This window comes from Felis catus, chromosome A2 (assembly GCF_018350175.1).
Source record: "Felis catus isolate Fca126 chromosome A2, F.catus_Fca126_mat1.0, whole genome shotgun sequence".
Classification (NCBI taxonomy): Eukaryota; Metazoa; Chordata; class Mammalia; order Carnivora; family Felidae; genus Felis; species Felis catus.
The window spans coordinates 87,727,492-87,749,575 of NC_058369.1; the positions used below are offsets into that span (position 1 = coordinate 87,727,492).

Sequence of the window (22,084 nt, forward strand, 5' to 3'; positions counted from 1 at the left end):
CAAAACAAGGAATATAACCAAAGTTAAAGAGGAACAGTTAATAATGATGTAAGGACAAGGCTACCAGGAAGGTTTAGCAATCCTAAGTGGCAGATACCTGATATAGCTTTCAGAATAATTGAAGCAAGCATTTACCAGGCTGAAAGAGGAATTAGACAAACCCACAAGTATAGTTATAGTCAAACTGGAGAAAGTCAAGCTGGAGATTTTAACACACTTTATTCAGTAACTGATAGTGGAATCAGACAAAATCACTAAGGATTTAAGAGATATAAAAAACACTATTAATCAAATTGATCTGAATAACATTTATGTAACATTATACCCCCAAATACAGAATTTGCTTTCAAATACACAAGAAACATTCATTAAAGTAGAGTATATAGTGACCATAAAGCAAGTTTCAGTAATTTTTATTTTATTTTTTTTTAAATTTTTTTATAACCTTTATTTATAATTAACAGACAGAGTGTAAACAGGGGAGGGGCAGAGAGAGAGGGAGACACAGAATCTGAAACAGGCTCCAGGCTCTGAGCTGTCAGCACAGAGCCTGATGTGGGGCTTGAACTCACAAACCACATGATCATGACCTGAGCTGAAGTCAGACGCTTAACCGACTGAACCACCCAGGCACCCGACAAGTTTCAATAATTTTTAAAAGAAATCATAGGGAATATTGTTTCTGATCAAATGGCAAAAAGTGGAACTCAACACCAATAAAATCTCAAATGTTTGTAAATTAAGCAATATGCTTATCAGTAGCACATGGGTCTAGGAACAAATTAGAATAAAGGTAAGAAAATACTTTGAACAATAAGGAAAATACAATATTATCAAAATTTGTGGATGCCCCTAAAGCAATAGAGTGGTAAATTTGTGGCTCTCCTAAAATTTATGGCTTTAAATTAATATATCAGAGAGGAAAAACATTTAAAGTCAATGAACTAAGCTTCCAAGAAAGAAACTAGAAGAATAGGGCACCTGGGTGACTCAGTTGGTTAAATGTCCAGCTCTTGATCTCAGCTCAGGTCATGGTCTCACAGTTGGTGGGATCAAGCCCCACATCAGGATCTGCATTGACAGTGCAGAGCCTGCTCAAGATCCTCTCTCTCCCTCTCTCTTTGTCCGTACCCTGCTTGTGCTCGCTCACTCTCTCTCTCAAAATGGAGACATAAATTAAAAAAAAAAAAGAAAAGAAAAGAAAAGAAAGAAACTAGCATATTAGTCCAAAGAAAAAAAAGGAATAAAATAATGAAGATAGCAGAAGTCAAAAAAATCCACAGTAAATGTACACTAGAGAAAAGCAAGAGTCAATACAGATATGCAGAACACATATAAAAATACTGGGAAATTTTGTGTTTGTTTGTTATTGTTGTGGGTTCCGTTATGTTAGGAAATTGCTATACAGTCACTAGGTGACCACTAGGTGACCACCAATTTCATGAAAAGACTTCAGTGGCCACATACAAGAGATAGAGACTTTACAAAATTAATTTTCAGTCACTCTGTCAACAAACAACAAATATAACACAAAGCAACAAAACCTCTGAGGAGAGAGCAGAGTTTGATTTCAAGAGTTGTCACATTATAATATTCAAAATGTCCAGTTTTCAACAAAACATCATGAAATATGTAAATTAACAGTTCTTTTGCATGACTAATCCATAGGGAAAAAGCCAATAAATAGAAACTGGCACAAAGACCTTTAAGTAACTATTTTAAATATGGTCGAACAGCTAAAGGAAATCACAGATACAGACTTAAAGGAAACCATGAGAACAATGTCTCACCAAATAAAGAATATTAATCAAGATATAGAAATTTTAAAAATAGACCCAAGTAGAAATTTTGGAATTGCAAAGTCCAATAACTGAAATGAAAACTTCACTACAAGGGCTCAATGGCAGTTTTGAGCAGGCAGAAGAATAAATGACTTGAAGATGAGACAAGTGAAATCATCTTGTCTGAGGAAGAGAAAAAAACAATGAAAAAAAATTACCAGAGCCTAAAATCCCTTGGGACACCAATATATGCACAAGAGGATCCCAGAAGAAGGGGAGAAAAAGTGACAGGAAGAATATTTGAAGGAATAATGGCTGAACTCTCATAATTGTATAAATAATATTAACATACACATCCAAGAAGCTCAATACACTCCAAGTAGAATAAAATCAAAGAGCTTTGCACTGTGGTGTCTCGTAATCACACTGTTGAATGTCAAATACAAGAATCTTGAAAGCAGCTTAGAGAAACAACTCATCTGTGTAAGGGATCCTTAATAAGACCAGCAATTGATTTCTCATCAGAAACTATGGAGACCAGAAGGCAGTGGGATGACACAATTCAAGTACTTAAAGAAAAAATAATTGTCAATCAAGAATTTATGTCTGGCAAAACCATCCTTCAAAAATAAAGGAGAAACTTAAGACATTCCCAGATAAATAAAAACTTGAAGAGTTCATCTGTAGTAGAGCTGAGCTGCAAGACATGCTCAAGGTTGTCCTTCCGATTGAAATGACACAGCTTGAATCTACACAAAGAAATAAAAACACAGATAAAGATAACTGCATAGGTAAATATGAAAGTCAGTATAATTGTAGTTTTGGTTCTAACGCCTCTTTTTTCCTATATGATTAAAAAGAAAATTGCACAAAATAATTATAAATCAACATCAATGGGCACGGAGTATATAAAGATGCAATTTGTGATAGGGAGTACATAAAGAAGCCAGGGTCAGGGTTACATAGGAGCAAAATTTCATACACTATTAAAACTAAGTTGCCATTAATTCAAACTAAATTTTTATAAATCCAGAGGTTAATTGTAATCCTCAGGGTAACCACTAAAAATATAACTCAATACTATACAGAAAAGAACCCTGGGAATTAAAATGGTACAGAAAAAAATATCTGTTCAACACAAAATAAGGCAGAAATGGAAGGACTGAGAGGAAAAAAATATGTATATAAGACATACAGAAAACAAATAGCAGATACTCCTAGCTAGCTCAGTCAGAGAGCCTACAACTCTTGATCTCAAAGTCTTGGGGAGTTCCAACCCCACGTCAGACATGGAGCTTACGCAGAAACAAAGCAAAACAAAACAAAAAACAAATCAGGGTTTTAATAAACATAAAAAAAAATTAAAACAAAAAAGGGGAGCCCTGGGTGGCTCAGTTGGTTAAGTATCCGACTTCAGTTCAGGTCATGACCTCATGGTTCGTCAGTTCAAGCCCCACATTGGTCTCTGTGCTGATAGCTCAGAACCTGGAGCCTACTTCAGATTCTGTGTCTCCCTCCCTCTCTGCCTCTCCCCTGCTTGCTGTCTCCCTCAAAAATAATAAACATTAAAAATAATGTTTAAAAAAGAAAGAAAAGAAATAGCAAAACTGCATCTTTCCTTATGAGTAATTATATTAAATATAAAATACTGCATTCTCCAATTAAAAGCATGATTGGCAGAAGTGATTTTTTTAATTAATTTATTTATATGCTATTTTAAAAGAGACTCACTTTAAATACAAAGACACCATTAAGCTGACAGTCAAAGAATGGGAATATATATATATATATATATATATATATATATATACATATATACATATATATACCAAAGGAGAGCTTGAGTAGTTATGCTAATACCAAACAAAATAGACTTTAAGACAAAAAGTATAGTTACATGTCAATTATATCTCAATAAAGATGGAAAGAAACTGTGAAAAGAAACAAAGGTCAATTAAAATGATACAGGAATATATAATATGTAGTCAAACTGAAGAAAGTTGGAGATTTTAATGCACCATCAAGAATATATAATAATTATAAGCATACAGTCATCTTACAATGGAGCACCAAAATATATGAAACAAAAACTAACAGAATTAAAGGAATAGACCATTGAACAACATTTGGGGACTTCACTATTCCACTTTTAATAATGGAATAATGGATAGAACAGCTAGACAGAAAATCTGTCAAGGAGATACAAGACTTTAGCAACCCTATAAAGCAACTAGATCAAAAGACCTGTAAAGAACAATGGCAGAATGCATACTCTTCTCAAGTGCACATGGAATATTCTCCAGGACAGACCACAGAGTCTCAATAAATTTTAAAAAGATTGAAACCACATAAATTATCTTCTCCTACCACAGAGGAATGAAATTAGAGGTCAATAAGCAAATGAAATCTAGAAGATTCATAAACATGGAAATTAATACCATCAACCAAAGGATCAAAGAAGAAATCCAAAGGATATTATGAGAACATACTTTGAGATGAATAAAAATGAAAACACAGCATACCGAACCTTGTGAGATTCAGCAAAAACTTCTCACCACTTCTGATGTGGTCAGAGGAAATTTATAGCAGTAAATGCCTACATTAAAAAATAAGAAAGATCTCCCACCCAAAACATTACCTTGCACCTAAAAAGGGTAGAACAAAAGAGCAAGCCCAACTTCAAGTGTAAGGAAGGAAATATTAACATTAGAGGGGAAATGAAAAGTCTTGCAGCTTTGCCCCGACTAGCCGTGGCCCAACAGCAAAATCATTAGGAGCACTTTTCCCATAACTAATTTTCAAGTATGCTCCCAGCCCTCAGATTTTCATCTATAATACTAAGTCCAAAATAAAAACAATATAATGCAATATCTATATAATGTAAGGTAATATAAAGGTAAATATAATAGGATACTAAAAAGAAAAGAAAAGAAAACTCTCAAGGATAGTTGACTTTCAAAACCAGAAAAACAGCAGGTTAGGTTAGACTGGCCTTTTGTTACCACAAAGCAAAAATGCCTTTCATATTACCTGGACCCGTGAGAGGATTAAGGATAACTTAAAGTGACCACGAGCCAAACCGTGATTATGCAAGGTTAAAAAAATACATGGAAATTTGGGGCGTCTGGAGGCTCAGTTGGTTAAGTGTCCAACTCTTGATCTTGGCTCAGGTCAGGATCTCACAGTTCGTGAGTTTGAGCCCCAAGTGGGGCTCTGTGCTGACAGTGAGGAACCTGCTTAGAATACTGTCTCACTCTCTCTGCCCCTCCCCTCCTTCTCAAAATAAATACATAAACTTAAAAAAGAAAAAGAAAAACACAAGGAGCTTCTATTTGAAAAAAAAAAAAAAGGAAATTTTGTGAAGGGGCAACAAATAGCACTGTTCTTCCCCTTTAAGAAAAAAAAAAAAAAAGGCACAAAGACCAATCTGCTAGAACTCAAATGATCAATTTTATTGTTAACAATGAATCCAATCAGAATAATGAATCCAGTGTGGCACTGAATACATGTGGGCTGATTCTCTCCTTAAATGAGGCTAAGCACAGGGACCAGGCTGGTTGGGATAGAGCCTGCCCTGTACGTCTATATAAGGCATCCTGCCTACTCACTGGCTCGGAAACTGAGAGCAGCTCGGAAAAGGGTGAAGGAACTACAATTGGTTCTTCTCCATATTCATTACTGAATCAGAACCTGCTTTTCTAACTCATCTGCACATGAAACTTTCAGAAGCACTTTAAAATACAGTTTCTACTGATCTCCATCTGAGACTTTCTTTTCTCAAACCTGGCACTATTCACATTTTGGGTCCTAGGGTTCTTTGGGGGAGCTGTCCTGTGTACGATGTTTGGCAGCCTCTACTTACTAAATAGCAATGTCCCCCACCCCCAGTTACGACAAACAAAAATTGACAAATGTCTCCTATAAGGTAAAATGCCTCCTGCCGAAAAAACACCGCAGAAGTTTCTATTAATTGTATCGAAATACTGATAGGAGACAAACTTTTGTTTCCAAAGATAATGACAGACCAGGCCAAAACAGAATGACTTGGCAATGGCATAAAACAAAATCTTGGCAGTGATAAAATTGAAAAGGTAAGTGATTCTTAATGGAAAAAGACTTGCTTAAAAATTTTTAAAAAACTAAAAAAAAATCAACTATAATTTTAAATAGTCACCCACTTTAAATCTAAGAATTCAGAAAAAATAATCAAGTGCTATAGCCAACTGAGTGTAACTGGTTGGTAACCCAGATACTGAATCCCAGCCATGGTTTCTTTTTGGGTAAACTTATTTCAAATTTGAAAGCCTAACTAAATAGGTGATGTTTTAAATCTAAAAATGGGTAAATGGCTCAGTTGGTTAAGTGTCCATCTTCAGCTCAAGTCATGAACTTGTGGTCCATGAGTTCGAGCCCCGTGTCAGGCTCTGTGCTGACAGCTCAGAGCCTGGAGCCTGCTTGAGATTGTGTGTCCCCCTCTCTCTGCCCCTTCCCTGCTCACCGCCTCTCTGTCTCTCCCTCCCACTCCCCCTCTCTAAGTAAAAACATTGGAAAAAAATTAAAATAAATAAATAAGTTAACTAATTAATTAATTAAAAGGGGCAAAAAGTTGCAATAATAAAACAAAATTAAAATGTTAGTGTTGATATTTTAAAAGGGTTTTTCCATGTCAATACAATAATACATTTTTAATAATTATATTTGTAAATATTTTGTCTGTTTAAATATGTGAAGAGTTCAAAAGAAGTGATGAAGCTGAATTTGCCATCAGTTTAAATATTTTAAGAAATTTAATTAAGTTTTCATCAGCACTAAATATTTCTTTTTTTTTTCAAATGTTTGTTTTTGAGAGAGAGAGAGAGAGACAGAGAGACAGAGCATGACTGGGGAGGGGCAGAGAGAGAGAGGGAGTCACAGAATCCGAAGCAGGCTCTAAGCTCTGAGCTGTCAGCACAGAGCCCAACGTGGGGCTCGAACTCACAGACCGTGAGATCATGACCTGAGCTGAAGTCGGATGCTCAACTGACACCCCAGGACCCCCAGCGCTAAATATTTCAAAAATCGCTTTTTAAGTTTTACTTATTGGATATGTAGGTTTACTATGATTAGTGTTAAAGAATGTGCCCACAGTTCTATTCCTTTTCCCATGCCAGAAGCCTTGGGTAAGTAAGACTATCAACATTTCAGAATGCCCAGGAGAGTTTCAAGGATGCATTGTACCCCTTTTGTTAAGGAAATTTAGCCCATCATTTCTCAGCTATACTTTTAATTTTTGCCTAGAAAACCTCACATCAACAAATCATAATTCTAAAATATCCTGTTGCACTTCCTGCCCACCCTGGGTTCTGATGACCTGGCCCAAGGTTGTTCTACACATTCTTCTGTGACTGTAACGGAAACACCCCCCCTCCACCCCTGGCCCATTATTCAAAGAACATCTTTCTAACAAGCTAATACCTTTTCATTTTTTAATATTGATTCATTTTTCATAAGACAGAGATGAATCAAAAAGGAATACTAAACTTACCTGAATTCTGAAGTACATAGAAAATTTCATGAAACACTGATTTTATACCTTTAAACAATATAGATTCCATATTAGGAAAATAAGACAATATGTGTACTTGGCTTAAAGCTTTCTAACAGGCTTAAAGTAAAATGAAAAGATATTCTCTTTTCTATCACAGTACTTCTGTGCATTTCCCCAGAGAAAGTCACAGTGTTAAATTTATTATATATTCTCTTAGAAATACTTGGTATGTATTTAAAAGTGTGTAGATATATCTTTTCTCTGAATACAAATGGGAGAACACTTTACTTAGAATTTTTCTCTTTTAATTTAATCATAAATGTTGGGGATATTTTCATATCAGCACATGTAAATCTATTATACTCTTTTTAATTGTTGTAATGTATTCCAATGTATTCCAAAGGATGAACATATTATACTTCATTTAGTGTCCTATTGATGACTCTATGAATAATAATTCCTTATTATTACAATAAAAGTTGCAATTTCTATCCTATGGAGTCTTTATGTACAATGCACAAATATTTTTCTGCAACATCCTTAGTATCATTTTGGTAATGTTATTTTCAGAGGAAGAGAGAGAGAGCATGAGCGGGGGAAGGGCAGAGGGAGAGAGAGAATCCCAAGCATGCTGTCTGTGCTGTTAGCACAGAGCCCTACACGGGGCTTGAACCCACAAACCGTGAGATCATGACCTGAGCTGAAACCAAGAGTTGGACACTTAACGAGTGAGCCATCCAGGTGCACCACATGCTCAGCATTATTTTGTATAATTAAATATTTCATCTTTTGCCAATTCACTGCTCAAAATAGCTCATAGATGATTCAATTTGCTTCTCTTTATGAGTGATAATGAATAATTTTTCATATTGTTGACATCTATTTTTTAACTCTATGTTCATGCGTTCTGTTCATTTTTCTATTGGCTTTGTGAACATGCATGGTTCAAAACATCTAAAGAGGCCTTCCTATTTCACTTTGATGCTCCCTGCAACATGCTCTGATACTACAGAACTGGCCATGTACTCGGGCCCTCAGAGACAAGTCGGAAAGCAGTGGTTAGGGGCTCAGATTCTTTCCCAAGTCACTGCTAAAGTTAATCAGATAACAATTCAGGTGAAATGAAGTAACTTTCCTCCTGCATTGTTTACAGATATAAGAGGACGTCTTGAGACATACTAAGGAAAAATACTGCTGAATTTGAAATGGTGGTCAAGGATATTTGCCACAAATAAACTTAACATTTTGTATTAAAGGTAGCATGGGATCATGACTGCCATCTATTGTGTCAGCACCAATCTATGAGGCTTGGGATTAAGCACATGCTACAAACTGCCCATTGTAGAAAGGCATGGCCTAAGGTATCCAGCCACATATCAAGAACATTTTTGTCATCATGGTGATTTCTGAAGATATTCATGACTAATTATGACCCTTCAGGGAGTCTATAAAAAACAAGCACATTTTGGAGTATCATTGTAGGATCTTGAGGAGATCAATAGATAACCACCAATAGAAGAACATTGTTACAAGATGCTTTGTTTACAAGAGACCATTAGGTCCATTAGGTAATCCAACGCATTTTCAAAGATCTAAAGTACGTTGTTAGAGCAGATTTTCTATATGTCTTCAATATTTAGACTGACCAAAATATTGGGGAAACTGAGTTTTAAAAATAGTCATATTTTTTAAGTCCCCTTCCCATCAGGGACAATCTCATACAATGTTCTATAACCCACCACATCAACTCTGTTACTGCCTTGATAATGACGACTTCTGGGAGAACAGTCTATAGTTATCCTATGAAGATCTATGAAGGTTGCCCAACTTCTAGACTGGGTCTTTCTTACTGTTTCTTCAGTAAAAGCCACAACAATTATTTATAAAAGTAACATACTAAGCAAGAGTTATTAAATATAAAAAAGAATAAGGATACTTCTAAGAATGGCACAATACATTTAAAAACATTCTTCTTCATGTAAAAAAAACACTTATGGTTTGATTACTGTGTACCAGGCACTGCTTTATGTACTAGGATCCAGCAAAGAACAAAATGGAGAAACAACCCTACCTCACGGAATTTCCACTCAGTAAAGCTAAGAGAATAATAAAGTACCATGGAAAAGAGAAACCTGAGTAAAAAGAAATATTCAATAGGTGACAGTACAAAAAAATAACCATTTCCTCCAGCATCTTGTTCTAGAACTTTGTAAGGTAGGAATCAATCTTCAGAACAAAGCCACAAAGCAATTCAAGATTTTTAGGCATCTAAAAAAGAAGACCACATTGTGTTAAATACGCTATAGTTGGCAAAATCAGGCTACTATTTTTAGTCTGACTTTCTTCCCCACAGTTAATACATCTCTACATCTTCACCACCTATAGACCTACATGATCCTTTGTATGGTATAATTTAACATAAAATGAAAAAATTGAATTCCGTAAAATGTCCCTTAATTGCCTAGTTCCCCTGTCATTCAATATGGGGCAACCAGTGCTACTGGTTTCTTATTCTTCTAGAGGCCATTACGCATACTCCCGTAAATAAATTATCGTCCTCATTTTTAAAAACCCACATAAGATACCCAGTTTTGGGACTTTTTAGATTTATTTTTTTTTAATTTTTTTTGAATGTGTATTTAGTTTTGATAGAGAGAGAGAGAGAGAGACAGAGCATGAGCGGTGGAGGGGCAGAGAGAGAGGGAGACACGGAATCCAAAACAGGCTCCAGGCTCCGAGCTGTCAGCACAGAGCCCGACTCAGGGCTCCAACTCACAAACTGCAAGACCATGACCTGAGCCAAAGTCGGACGCGCAACTGACCAAGCCACCCAGGTGCCCCTGGACTTTTTAGATTTAAATAAAATTAAATTTATTTAACTAAATATTGTGGACCTCTTTCCATATCAGTATAGAAAGAGGTCCTTTAATTTTTATAACTATACAAGATTTCATTAAATGAATGCACCATTTTTTAAAAATCTTTTTCTGATATTGATAGCCAACTACTGACATCATTATAAGAAAAGATACTGGAACATTGTTAGTGGTGTTTTTGTTATAATTACTTAACATATTCTATTACATTTTCCTCCATTATTTTTAAATCTGGCAGGAACAAAATATGCCCTACAAATGTTACTACTAAGTTTGAACATATCAATGTTTTTTTTTTTAATGTTTTTTTTTATTTTTGAGAGAGACAGAGACAGAATGCGAGTGGGTTGGGACAGAGAGAGAGGGAGACACAGAATCTGAAACAGGCTCCAGGTTCTGAGCAGTCAGCACAGAGCCCAACGCGGGGCTCAAACTCACAAGCTGTGAGATCATGACCTGAGCTGAAGTCGGACACTCAACCGACTGAGCCACCCAGGCGCCCCCATATCAATGTTATTTAAGGAAATATGTGTAGATTTGTTTCTTGCACCTAATCTTGTTTTTTATAAAAATAACTATGTTGTAACTACTCTTTAAAATAGTACAGAAAAGGGGCGCCTGGGTGGTGCAGTCGCTTAAGCGTCGGACTTCAGCCAGGTCACCATCTCGCGGTCCGTGAGTTCGAGCCCCGCGTCAGGCTCTGGGCTGATGGCTCAGAGCCTGGAGCCTGTTTCCGATTCTGTGTCTCCCTCTCTCTCTGCCCCACCCCCGTTCATGCTCTGTCTCTTTCTGTCCCAAAAATAAATAAACGTTGAAAAAAAATTTTAAAAATAAAATAGTACAGAAAAGAGTAAGAGTCAATCCACCTAGGAAAAAACTGGAAAACAAAGAAAAATACTGGCAGGAGAGAAAATAGGTCTATGTTAAAATAGGCCAGATTGAATGTTAGGGACTAGAGACAGGAAGATCTATAATAACATTTGTAATGTAAAAAAACACAGATGGGATGGCTGCTCTACAACAGAAATCCTCTCTTGAAATACATATTTTGGGGTGCCTGGGAGGCTCAGTCGGTTAAGAATCCAACTTCAGCTCAGGTCATAATCCCATGGTTGGTGAGATGGAGCCCCGCATCAGGCTCTGTGCTGACAGCTCAGAGCCTGGAGCCTGCTTCAGATTCTGTGTCTCCCTCTCTCTGTCCCACCCCTGCTTGTGCACTCTCTCTTTCTCTTTTAAAAATAAATGAACTTAAAAAGAGAAGAAAAATATATTGCCCCACATTTACCTGGTGGTGTGACAGCTATGGAGTTGGAGGTAAGAGGGACTCTTCACCTTTGACGCTGGGAACACAGGGTAGCTCTTACCCAAATATTTGTTCTGGTTCCCCAGGCCAAGCGATCAGTACAGAGCTTGACACCTTGGGCAGGAATACCATACCCTGAACATGTATCTCCATCCAAACAACTGCCAAGGTGCCACCGTGAGAGAAGCCTCCTGTTGTTGAAGACGGCACACAGAGGTGCACATCCCACGAGACTCACAGTGAACAGGCACTAGTGTCCTGTTCAAACCATGCCTGCGTACCGCATTTCTGCTGGAACTTTTAGGTATATGAGCTGAAAATTCCCCCTTACTCTTTCAGTAAGTTTGGCTTGTGTTTGATATTTCTTTCAGCTGGAAGTATTCACGTTGATATCAATAAAGGGGAGGAGAAACCCAGGGGCGTGGTAAGCAGAGGAGCTGGAGGTTAAACCTGGTGTACTCTTTCCATTTATTTAGAAATTCTCTTGAATTTTTCTATAGGATTATCCTGAAAAAGGGAAGGTACACAAAATTCTCGTTGTGTATCAGATTTCTAAATCTATATAGCTGTATCTATTACTGTATCTATATCTTTCCATATATCACCAGCCTCCCTTCCTAGTTTTCTCTCATTGCTGGTACTTTTATGCCTTCAGTTCTTTATCTTATGTATCTTTTTTTTTTTTTAATCTTATTTCACTTCTATGTCTGTATTATGATGAAAATACTGCTATAATCTTTCTTAACTTATGCCCTGTCAGATTATGTTATCTTCCTATAAAGTTTGACCACTTTCTAATCTCAAAACATTATTTAAAAGTATGCAGTTAATGAACCCATTCTATAGCTATTAACTTATTCAGGGATACTGTGGATGGTATCAGAAAAAAAAATCACCAAATAGTAACATTTGAGTCTGTATTTCAATCTTCGGCTACTCAGTGAGAATCTACAACATGAATCATGAAATAGCCATGTAATAATACAACTCAAATTCTGCTGAGCATATAGAATATTGGATATTTGAGCCAAGTACCCAGGATGATTTTCAAAGTTTTCTAGCTGTGTGACATTGTACCAAAAGAGAGATGAATTTTTGATAGGCCAGAGCCACTAAGAAACAGCCCCATTATTTGAAACTAGGTACCACTGCCATAGGTTATTGAGAGTTAGGAAAGACAAGTTGCTTTCTAACTAGCTCAGCCCTCAGACCCTTATAAATAAATAACAATATAATGCATTTCACCAAGAGGTAAACAGACGGTATTTGAAGAATGCAGGCAAAAAAGTGTTGGTTTTACTGTACAGTATTTATTACCAAGAAGGTTTATTCTTATACATTTGTCAGCAAGTATATATGGAAGGTGTTACGCTTTTATTATAATGACCTTCTATGACAAGGAGAAGGACAAACATGTATCACAGTTAGCCTGGTACTGTTCCCTGCATACAGGTACTGTTCTGTTATCCACGCCATTAATTATTAATAGTGCCCTTTCACTTTTCAACATTCCCTGGTTTGGAAGGTAAGTTTTATGGTCACCCTAGTTATGGGGGTTAGTAATCATGTATAAACATAAGGAATTCTAACTAGGAGAAAGATGAATGCACTCTCACGTGCACGTTCTCTCTCTCTCTCTCTCTACATATATACATATATAATCACCCCTTTGCTAGCAAAGGTAGCTATTTGCTATTTGATACTATTTGCTATCAAAGTAGCTACTATTACTTAACCCTCTCACAGGCTATCACAACTTCTGCAAATTGATTATGAAATTAGAAGTTTTATTGGCAATTGAAAGACTTCATCTCTCCATTTTCCCTCCAGAAAAAGTATTTCTTAATTCTTATTCTTTCGTACAAAGTACAAATTTTCAGAGTTAAAATAGCCAACTAGCTCATGATCAGGGCAAGAGTATGAGCAGAGCAAATGCTGAAATCAGGATCCGAAAAAGTTGGGCAGACGGGGGAGGAAGTGAGGAAACGAGGTTGGGAGAGTTGAATGACATCAGCATGTAATTCAGGGAACTTTATTATTTTACCAAGAAGCTCTTCTATTGTGATGAATAATGAAATGATGAACATCCAGGAGATAACCCCAAGAGAAAAGACATTTTCCAAAATGTGTTTATTTACTCAACTAATACTTATGCTCGCTCATCAAGTGCCCAGCTCTTACCCTGTTTTAGTCAGTTTTATCCTGCTTTATTAAACTTAATAAGCCGCAAGTGGACTTTTCCCTTTAGGGTCCTGAGTCAGATGCTGTCCTAAGCATCCCCAAATGTCTACCCTGAAGCCCTCCATAAGAACTCCCAGTGCCACCTGTCAAGTGAAGATGGATGGTGTGAAGGCACCTCCCATGGAAATCTTGCACATTTGTGTGTTTATGTGCAGCTAGAAACAACAGCCACTTACACAAATTGAAATTTTATGAGTAACACATTGTACCCCCAAGCCATGAATTTCATGCAATTTACAGCTTTGGATTTGAAGCTGAAGGTTTTACAATCTCTTTTATTTGTTAAACATATTTCTCCCGTTAATCTGCATCATGGAGAACATCCTCCTAAGTAGGGCTGCTGCTTTAGCCTTCCTTTTTATTTCCCCTCATTTGCTCGGATCTATAAACAAAAGTAGGATAGAAAACAGGCAAAAGGCTGTGCTGCTGGGATGGCTGGGTGACTCTGCAACGCCAGACTAGAAGGAGGTTGCTAGGAAGCTGTCGCTGCTCTCACCATAAATTAACCCTCGTCACAGCCAATCAGATGAACAGCCTCGTATGGGATGACTAGGGGATTTTGAGCTCTTTACATGATTTGCTTACGATCATTTCCCTCGTTTCATTTCCTTCAATTTGATGAAAATGCATGCATTTCTGTTAGCATCTTATCTTGTCATGGACTTCCACAGCCTACTGCTAAGAGACCTGCACAGAGTCATAGAAGAGGTGATTTCAGGAAGGGTGCAAATTCATGCCACTTTTCCTCATTTCTAGTTCTTAGAGTGGGATTTTCTTAGAATCCAAGACTGAGGGTTGTTTCTTTCTTTCTCTCTTTCTCTTTCTCCTTTCTCTTTGTCCTTCTTTCTTGTTTTTCTTTCTCTTTCTTTCCCTTTCTTGCTTTCTTTTCTTTCATTCTTCCCTTCTTTTCTTTCCTCTTTTCTCATCTTTCTGGGTCTTTCACCCAGGAAAGGTGTTTCTACTTGAGTCAAAATCCTATTTAAGCCCTGGTGCTGCTACCAACATGAACTTGGTGAGTCATGTGAGTGGCTCTCTCCTACTTCCCTCTTCTTAGCAATGGAGATAATGATAATTCCTGTACATGCTCCCCCAACAGCTCATTCTCAGAGATCGCTAAGATATCATAGAAAAAAGGATATTGGAAAATATGTAGTACTACAAAAATGGAAGATACTATGATAAAGTTTGTGGTGTTCTGTTTTAGTTTTTGCCCTCCAAGCTATTATTATACTGGTCCATGGAACTTTCTGCAGTGATCAGAGGAGCACTTGAAAATGTGGTGGGAGTCAGGAGTGAACGCTTTAATTTTACTTAATTTACATTTGTGTGTGTGTGTGTTTTTTAATGTTTACTAATTTTGAGAGAGACAGAGAGAGCTGCGCGGGGCAGGGGGGCAGGGCAGAGAGAGATAGGGAGAGAGAGAATTCCAAGCAGGTTCCGTGTTGTCAGTGAAGAGCCTGTCATGGGGTTTGAACCCAGGAACTGTGAGATCATGACCTGAACCAAAATCAAAAGCCAGATATTCAACCCCGACTGAGCCACCCAGGCACCCCTTAATTTACATTTAAATGGACACAACCAGCTAGAGGCTAACATATCTGCACAGCTCCAGACCATTAAATGGTTTTATTAGTTACTACTTCTAAGACTGTTTTTAAACCCTTGGAAATAATCAACTACTAACCTGATAATGCAGGTTACTCCAGAGGAGACAAAAATTAATGACAACTAAATTTCTAGCCTTCTCTGGCTATCTTAAAAATAAGTATTGTTTTAAAAATACCTGAGATTAAGAAAGAAACTTATTAATGACCATATTGTTAATAACTATAATTATATGTTACAGCTATATTGTTACTAAAACTTCTCTTTATACTTGACAGTATGAGAATACATATACTCCATTGGTATAGGGTATTCTATCAGATTTGGTGATTTTTTTTGTGGAACAGTTCATTAAGGAATCAGAAGGCACTTTATTAGGCAGTAAAGGTACACCAATGAAAATACTGTGTCTTCCTCTTATGATGATTACATTTGATGAGGGGGTATCAATAAAATTACATAATCTCATGCATAATATTAAATTGGGGTTTTATGAAGCAAAGTTAAAAGGTGTAATTGGTGATGCCATTTGGGGCACTGGTTTGGTTTGTGAAGGTCCCCAGAAAGCCCTCTCTGTGTAACTGACAGTCAATCCTAAGGTTAGCATCATTTAGTCAGGTGGAACATTCTAGAATTGGGAAATATGGCATACCTCCTCCACATGGTAAGACCCTATTTGTATAATCCATCTAACTTACATATTACCACTTCAGAAAAACAAAGTCAGAACCCACCATCACAACTAACCTTTCTCTGTCACAGAATATATCACAGCCTGACACATTATAATTGCTGGCATTTATGCCAATTTTTCCTCTAGACCTTGAATACCTCCAGAGAAATACTTTTCATACTTCTATTCTCTAATATTTATTCTTTGGGATTCTTTCTAAGAGATACAAGAGTGAAGAACAAATCCCCATTGCTTTTAGAGTTTAAATTAGAAAGGGGAGGGAGATACTGAAATAAATCTGTTATTCTCTTTGATCCATGCTATAGTAGAGACCAGCCAAAATGAAACTGAATAATGAATAACAGCCTTTTGTGGTAGAGACAGAAAATTAAGAAGCGTGAATCCAAATAAATATTTTGTATATTGTGATAAAATTTAGTCTGTGATGATTTTAAAGAGAACTACTCGAGTAAAGGTTGGTAAAAAGCAGCCCCAAAATACTAAGACAGCAGCAATGAAAAATAATAATAGGAGTGGGATCAATTACCCTGTGAATATAAATCCACTGTCAGTAGGATTGTGTCCATCAAAGAGCTGCTGCTAACTAAATTTATTCCACGGGCAGTCACTAACTTGAGCATTTCTCTTCTTCTATAAAATGCAGAACTTGGATAAATTTTAGTAGCGTTTTCTAAAGTGTCTTCCAGACAACTTTCCGAAATGTTTATACTAAAAAGTAATTTTTGGAAGCTCTGGGTTAAATGAAGCTCTCTAAGTTTCTTTAGAATAGAACCTTCAAGAATCCATCATAAGCTAATGTATAAGGTGGCTCACTAGAGGGCCCATTATATGCCTTTCTCAAATCTATTTGAAACATGAAGCCTATGCATCATTTATGTAGTTACGTTTTTTGATAAAAGACATAAAAAATAGGGTGCTATGAAATAGAATAATTTACTATAGATTAGGTGGTCTGGGAATACCTCTGTGAGTTCAGAAGTGTGACATGAGAGATGAAAAGAAATCACGCAAAGAAAGGCATTTCAGAAAGAGAACCAGTATGTACAGATGCCCGGATAGCGAAAAATAACTTGGTTCACTTATTTTAGGTGCTGAAAGGCCGTAGTGGATTGAACATATGAAGTGAGAGAGAGGGTCAAAAAAAGCAAATTGGCAGAGGTAGACGAGGGGCACTCTAAGACAGTCCTACTATGCTTATGGTTAATCGATGGACAGACAAGCTTGAGAAAACCTTGATAAGAAAAGGTCAGCTGAATTAAACAATGTGTTTAATGACATGATTGATTTTTTCAGTAAGTACATTATGTCATGGCAAATCCATAAAACAGTTCATAATCTGGTACTATGAGTAACTCCAGCAGCCTGGACTTAATTCTGAGTGCAATGGAAAGCCACTGAAAACTAAGTGGAAAAGTAAATATTCATTCTGCAAAAATTCACTGCAAATGTGCTAAAGACCAGAGATGGATATTTCTGCCCATTGCTTACCTTGGCACATCTAAAATGTAATGATACTTGATTCTAATGCCAAGTCTGACTTTATACTTAGGTCCAAAGAGGAAGGAAATGGGGAAGAAGAGATTCTCTTTTTGGCGGTTTTAATTCCCCCCATACAGTTTTTTAAAAAATAGTTACACGGGGCGCCTGGGTGGCGCAGTCGGTTAAGCGTCCGACTTCAGCCAGGTCACGATCTCACGGTCCGTGAGTTCGAGCCCCACGTCAGGCTCTGGGCTGATGGCTCAGAGCCTGGAGCCTGTTTCCGATTCTGTGTCTCCCTCTCTCTCTCTGCCCCTCCCCCGTTCATGCTCTGTCTCTCTCTGTCCCAAAAATAAATAAACGTTGAAAAAAAAAATTTAAAAAAAAAAAAAATAAAAAAAAAAATAAAAAATAGTTACACATGCTCAAAATCTTCACTTTAAGACTCCTATTTTCTCATCCCTCCTTTTCATTTTTGTTCTGATTCTATTCTTTCCAAAAGCGAGTGAAAAGAAGACGTGTATAGGCAGAATCTATTATATCTACCCTTTCTCTTATCTATTCTGCATTAATATTATTTTGAAGAATGAATTTTAATTCTATTTTTTTGACACATATTTGAGGCTGGAAAATTGTTTTTCCTTTTGTCTACCCATTCTATGTTACTTTCCAGTACTCTGGAAGCAAAGTAAAGAGCTATGCCGCTGCTCTTTCTTGAATGCTGTAAATTTCTTGAAGAAAAAGAGCCCATTTAGAACTGTGTACAGCGCCATCTTGTGACAAAGGAAGTAATTTTTTTTTTTTTTTTTTTTTTTTTTTTAGTGAATAGAGGAATAGAGCATCTGCACATTACAATCTGCTGCTTTGCAAAATACACACAAAAATTTAGAGGTTTTATAAAGCCAGCAGGCAATGAGGAATGGATATGGGGATCGTGACGTTTTCACACTAATTTTTTCCATGAAAATTTGAGGTCAGAAATTAAAAATAATGACTCTTAACATCATTCAATTTGAAAAATCTTCTCCAGAAAGTTATATCCTGCGAACTAAAAAACACTAAAAAAATATGCTAGGTCAATGCCAAGGTGCACTAGAGGTTACATGATGGGCTTACATATTTATCATCTCCCCAGGGTAAAAGTTTCTAGATACTGAATTAAAATTCTCCTCTGCTGGATTAAGTGCTGGTGACAAACATTTCCAAAAGACCCCCTCCGGCAGTAAGCCAAGAAATTACACTCTTGATCTTTTAGAATATAATTCATAGTTAGTACACCATTACTCTGGACTAAACACACAATCCTTTATGGAATAAAGGCGTTTCCTGAATATGTGAGTTTGAACAGAGTTCTGATTCAATTGTTATTGTAATGGGCCTTACTCCACTTAGCACTTTTGTCTAGAAAACACATTCTAGAAGTTTGAATTCTACAGAAGAGAAATATTTTCTTTTCAAATAGTGGGAAACAGTTTTTTGCTAACTATTATTGAATGTAAGCATTATGTGAAACATGATCTTCCCGGTTTAGCCATTTGAGTCAAAAAAAGTTCTCAAACATTGTAAGAATCCAGCCTGTCTTGGCCTTCTGGATGGAATAGGATGGCACTCTGTACTTAGTAATTCTTGAGTATGTCTATGAGTAGACTCAATGAAGGAGAGACAGCGGTTTATTAAAAAAATGTTGACCATGAAAGCAGAGAACAGAGCATATCTTTTCCCCCTTTCTAATGAAGTAGAAAAAATCCTTGATTAAATAAATTCAACTTACAGCATTCTAATATACAGTTAAATGTTTTAATTTTGTAGATATATTTTTACAAAAATAATACTTCAGTAGTCTAAAACTCTGAAGGAGACACCAGAAGAAACTGCAGGAAACAGGAATAAAATGGATTTTTAAAAGGGAATTTAGATCTTAACATCAAGAAAATGACGTAAATTAATGTTGATCTACCACAACCGTTCCCATAAGTTGCTTGGGCCCTGATTACTTTTTCTAGACTCAGAAAAAGTGGTATATGCATTAAAAAGTTCCTTAATTTCTACTCTTACTCTGTTTGTGGAATGGAATTTTTCTATACAAATAAATGTGGGTTCTGCTATAGGAATTGAACAAAAGAGCTCATTTTTCTAAAGAACTGCTTACTTATGAAGTCTTTTGATAATTCAGACATCTGGACAGCTGTGTTTAATCTCCACTTAGTTTAACTACTTGCATTCAAAGTTGCCATAAAAAATCAAAATGTAAAGCATGGATACTCAATTTCATCTTTAAACAATTTAATATTTTAATGAATCAGCTAATTTGGACACAAGTATGAGACCTAGGCTCAATTCTCAGGATTGCTCCAGGCACTACCATCATTCCTGGGGAATAAAAAACATTAAGATGGCATCCATAATTTTAACCAGGCCACTAAATCTACTGCTAAAGCACCTTCAAAGGAGAAGAGAAATATCAAACCAATGGGAAAAAACCCATGTAAGTTTGGTACAGAAAAATCATTTTGTACTAACATTTCCACAAAATGTAATTTTAAAAGAACAGCAAACCATGGACCCCCCCCCCCCCCCCCCCAAATATCTTTGCTTAAAAGCAACCATCAGGAGAGAGCTTGCTTTCCTGCCTCTGCTCACCGCCACGTGAGGGTTTAACAAGAAGTTGGTAGTATGTGACCTGAAAGAGGGTACTCACCAGAACAGGACCGTGTTCTCTGACTTCTAGGTTCCAGCACTGTGAAAAATCAATGTATGTTGTTTATAAGCTGCTCAGTCTACAGTAATTTGTTACAGCAGTCTGAATGGACTAAAACAATACCCAACCGTTTTTGCTAAAAAACAAACCAAACAAACACGCCCTAACATTAATTTCAGCGAAAGTTGTAAGCACTCTAAATGAATTCAGAAGACACTGTTGTTGGAATTAAAAGCCAAGATAAACTCTTAGTGTTTCCCCTAAACTTAGCATGCTTTCTCTTACCTGCATGATAAGATCTTCTCCGAGATCTTTCCTCTGGAAGGAACACGTCCCAAAGCCCCTCATTTCCTTCACCTGGTCAGTTCTACATCGTTTGAGACATCAGCATAAACAACGCTTAGTCCAGATGACTTCTCTGAACCACCCCAAATGAAAAGAAAAAAGAAAAAGAGAAAAGGCTTGGCATTCCTCTTATGTAGAGCCTTAGTGTACTCGCGTCCTCAAAATACGTTAACACATGTGTATCTCGTTACAAAAGGCAAGGGCTCTGCCTTTTTAAATCTTTACGACCATCACCTCCCATCTTGTGTAAGTGCTAAAGTAGCCAACCTTACCCAATCTAAGGCCCCATCCGAAAGATGCCAAAAGCAGAAACAGGTTGAAGCTGTTTCATCCCTAATGAAAAGCTAAAGGCTTCTCTACGTAATGATTGGTTCAGCTGTCCATCAACTCAATTCAGCTGTTATGCCAGACTAAGGTTGGAATGGGAACTGTTATGTAATAGTTTCATTCATTCATTCATATTTTCACGGATACTTACTAAGTTTGGGCACTGTGCTAACTGCAGGGTATACAATAGTAAACAAAACAGACATAGTCCCTCTTCTTAGAATAAGTGTGCGAGCCATATTCCTATTATGTATTCACTTGACCTGAGTCTCACAAAATCCAGATAAATATAGGAAAGGGGAACAGACTAGGAAAGTTCAGAAATCCAGATAAATGTAGGAAAGAGGAACAGAACTAGGAAAGTTCAGAAAGCAAGCTGTCATATTTTTAATTTTTTTTTTAAGTTTATTTACTTATTTTGAGATAGAGACACTGTGAGCGGGGGGGGGGGGGGGGGGGGGGGGGGGGGGGGGGGCAGAGAGAAAGGGACAGAAAATCCCAAGCAGGCTCTGCATTGCCATCACAGAGCTCGGACGCAGGGCTCAAACTTACAAAACCGTGAAATCATGACCTGAACCGAAATTGAGAGTTGGATGCTTAACCGACTGAGCCACCCAGACACCCCATCAAACTGTCATGTTTTCAACACTATGTGCATGCTTGACGAGGGGGAGTAGTGGAGTGTTTGAAAAGCTACCTTGAACCAAGCCTCTTTCTAAAAATTTAGGAAAACTAAGAAAAAGAAAGTATGAGTATCTAACCTATCTTGAGAAAACCTAACAATTGTCTCATCTCTCTATTTGAACTCAAAGTAAATGATAGATGAGCAAAGGAGTCCCTTTATAGAGGTTTCCCAGCTAATAACTTAAAAAGAAATAATAGGATTTAAATAGCATCACTTTGCTACGTCTTAATGGATGTAGGCCCTGAGCATCAACGTCTACTCTCATGAAAAGAGAGACAATCAGTGTTCCTGATGGAAAAATATAACAACATCTGTAGTCTTGTCAAAAGGATAGAACCTGGGTCGAATCAAGACTTCAGATTCAGCTGCCAATTATCCAGAAGTACGGGGGCCTGTCAACATCTTGACGCATATGATGAGTCTCCAATCTGTTAAAATCTCGTCTGTGGGAAGTTCGAAGATCAACTGGCCCAGTTTATCCCCAGATAAATTGCAAGGAAATGAAGGGATGAAGAGAGAAATTAAT

At 37.0% G+C, this 22,084-nt stretch overlaps 1 long non-coding RNA gene across 1 annotated transcript; it reads right to left on the minus strand.

The window, feature by feature from the left end:
- Window positions 1–1,251: 1,251 nt before the first annotated feature.
- Window positions 1,252–21,244, minus strand: LOC123383864. Its single transcript, XR_006594173.1, has 3 exons — window positions 20,487–21,244; window positions 20,202–20,240; window positions 1,252–2,530 (listed from the first exon to the last, which is right to left on the minus strand). It is a non-coding gene; the product is annotated as an uncharacterized LOC123383864 (long non-coding RNA).
- Window positions 21,245–22,084: the final 840 nt, after the last annotated feature.